This window comes from Apium graveolens, chromosome 5, assembly GCF_009905375.1.
Source record: "Apium graveolens cultivar Ventura chromosome 5, ASM990537v1, whole genome shotgun sequence".
Lineage (NCBI taxonomy): Eukaryota > Viridiplantae > Streptophyta > Magnoliopsida > Apiales > Apiaceae > Apium > Apium graveolens.
The window spans coordinates 286,263,736-286,267,168 of NC_133651.1; the positions used below are offsets into that span (position 1 = coordinate 286,263,736).

General features: G+C 33.4%; 1 long non-coding RNA gene across 1 annotated transcript; it reads left to right on the forward strand.

The window, feature by feature from the left end:
• Positions 1 to 2,075: 2,075 nt before the first annotated feature.
• LOC141659427 (uncharacterized) lies at positions 2,076 to 2,818 on the forward strand. The gene is made up of 4 exons (XR_012549767.1): positions 2,076 to 2,184; positions 2,269 to 2,402; positions 2,494 to 2,573; positions 2,663 to 2,818. It is a non-coding gene; the product is annotated as an uncharacterized LOC141659427 (long non-coding RNA).
• Positions 2,819 to 3,433: the final 615 nt, after the last annotated feature.

Consider the following 3,433-nt stretch of genomic DNA (forward strand, 5'->3'; position numbering starts at 1 on the left):
GGACATTGCTACAATACGCCTTTATGATGTGTGGATTGATTTTGTTAATTTACAATCTGAATATTATTGTGAGAATAGCCGCATTCCTACAATGGCAGACACATATCTTTAGAGGCGATAACTTTATTGGCTTTTGTATTCAAAATTCTTTTCAGCTAGCGCCAATTTGTAAATTAATTTATATACAGATCCTATTCTATTCTATTCATAAGTGTAAATATCCCCGAAAATCAAATCACAAGTGTAACTCTTACTACTTTTGTTTTCAAGATTTGTGGCCTTATTTATAAATTTGATGATTTGATAGTTAAAGATTCAATTTTTTCTTTATTAATTACAGGGTTTGGATTGAATCTGAATCTTTTTGTGAATATTCTTTGTTATGTTTTATAAGCTTTAGTTCTGATCTAATTAAGTACTTGTAGTCTTTGTGATGTGGGGTTTTAAGTTGCTCGCTGATGCAGTTTTCTTTTATTATGTTTATCGGGTGACAGTTTCGGGTTTCGGGGTTGAGGAAAGGGGAAGTTAAAATTGAGCATTTTTATGGGTTGGGGAAGACCAGGTTTATTTTGGCACATGGTTCCAGGATTGTGTGTTTAGCACTTACCAATGACGGCAAGTTTCTTGCTACTGCCAGTACTAAGGGGACTTTGGTCAGGGTGTATAATACTTTGGATGGCTTGTTGCTTCAAGAGGTATGATATATGTATTCAATTGCTTGTGGAATTTTAATGCTTTCTTAGCTTGTTGGTGTAGTTATCGTATTTTAAGTTCTAGATATTTGCAACTAGGAGATTAGGTGTGAATTGCAATTCATTTACACTTCGTGGATAACTAGCAACTCATTACTTATTAGGTGGTTGACTAATGTAAAAGATTGGTGATTCTGCTGCCCAACTTGTGAACATCTGATACGAAGAAATTTCAAGCTTAGAAGTTGCTTCTGTTCTATTTGGTGCTTCCAATTCTTGTTTTTAGTGATTGTTTAATATTATGAAGTATAATTATTCTTGTATGCTAGTTGAGAATTATACCCACATAAATATAACTCGAAAGAAATTTTACCCACAATTTGGATCATAGAATGGAGGGCCTGAGACTCAAGTATTCTATGCATTGTAGTATTTTTCAGTAGCGATGTACAAGATACAATACGACCAAGTTTAATTTTTCAGTAGAAATTTTACTTTTTCTACAATTCTCAAAAATATAATTAGTCAGAAGTAAGGGGGATTGTGTTAGCTAGGATCAAAATGATATATAATATAAATTTCCCCCAAAATGGTTTGCTTATTTTTTTCCTGATTTTTTAATGTTCCTAAGCTTCTTATATCAATAATGATGTTTTATGAGGTGGCTTTTTTGCTTTGGTAATCATTTTGAGACTTGCATTGATGATAAACTGAAACATAAGCCTAGTTTTTATTACAATTTTGTATAAAGAGTACAAATTGACACTTATTATTTATGGGGATGTAATCATTACATTATTTCTTTAGGTGATTGATTATAAAACTCAGCAGCACAAGCTCTTCCCTTTGTTGGCTTCTGCCTATGCCTTTAGATTTGCTGGTCAATTGTTAAGTTGGTTGTACAAGGATGTGACAGACAAATTGCAAGCCAATGACTTCTCAATGTTGCCAGAAGCTCATGCATGCACCGCAGGGCTCAAGTCTTTGACCACAAGCACCACAGCAGTAAGTGAATACTTCTTACTTTTATTGCTAGCTTACTTGGTTAGAAATTTATATTTTTTGTGTTTGTGTGTGCACAACATAAGTCATGGATGAGCTGATGAGCATTATATAGAGCAAAATGTAATATTTCTTGAGTGGTAGTTCTAAGTTCTTAATTAAATTTGTGAGAGACTTACAGTTTTATGGTTGAAATATAAAGTATTTTTGAATTACTTTTTCTTGAGATGTCATATGTGGAAATATATTTAGTTAGACACATTCATGGTTGATCGATTATCTGATCAAGATTTGTTCATGATCAGGTTTATTGATAAACTGAAAGAACCCATTCATGGGAAAGGTATTAAACAAATACTAGAGGTACTTTGTGAGGTCTATGCGCTATCTACACTTCACAAGCACCAGAGCGAGCTTTTTTGCAACTTCCAGCATTACACCAAAGCAGGCAGCACTTGCCTTTACTCAATTGAGACATTTGTATTCCCAGGTTTACATAAATTTTATTCATCATCTTGGTTATGCTAGAAGCAAGCCTATTTACCTAATTAATGAACCTATAATTTGTCATCAGGTCCGATCAAATGTTGTTGCACTCGTCGATTCATTCAACCACACGGACCACTATCTTGGTTCAATTCTTGGATTTTAGTGTTTATCTCGTTGATTGAGCTTCATTTTTGTGAATTGTGTGAAATTTTACGCGATGTGTGTAATAACAATGACAAATCTCTTTTTCTTCCATGTTTTTATCCTTGACTCTCATTTTTCGTTTTTCTATAAATTTTTATTTTAACAGGCAAATGTTTATCATGCTACAAGATCTGATGGTCAGGAATTAGCGATCAAAGTGTACAAAACTTCAGTACTTGTGTTTAAGTATGTGTGACAATCCTTTGTCTTGTAATTATTACTTTCATAATACAATTTCTTTCATTATTGCCACACTATGTTCAATTGTCTCGCAGCTTGCTTCTGAGAAAAGTGATACATGCGAGATATGTATTTATGTGCATATGTAGAGATGCATACTCAGTGAAGCACTTTACGTGTTATTCGTATTGCATTTTTCTGTCCAAGCTAGCATCCGAATTAAACAATCAGATTCGCCTTATCAATGCCAGTGTTACTAGTCTTCTGATTCTTGAACATTTCACGGATAGAGATAGATATGTACAGGGGGATTACTGTTTCAGATATGGATATTGCCGACACAATCCAAGAAAAATGGTTAAGACATGGGCTGAAAAAGAAATGAGAAATCTAATGAGGTATGGTGGTAAACTATTTTCTTCAGTATCTAATGAGGTCCGGTATCGATACAATAGCGTCATCTTGCACTACAGGAAGTCATTTATTCAAAAAAACGCTCAAAGGTACATATTCTTATTATCATCATATGGGACCAGAGGCTACAGGAGCTTTACTAAAGAGTGGGAAGATGCAGAAGAATAAGGGCGTTCCTCAGATGATATTTTACATGCTATTGTCGGTACCAAGTAAAATTCTTTATATAGACAGTAGTAGAATATATGAATGGATATGTGTAGTACTTGATATTTGGATTAGATGAATCTGTTGTACCGGATGTTTGAATATTGATTGTTAGATTTATAGATAACTGGTATTATGCAGCAATTTATTTCGGTAGTTCATTGATTTTTGGAATCTATATTTTTAAAATATGCATTAATAAAACAGGTACAAACATCATTAAAATGAAAAATGATGTCTGTCAA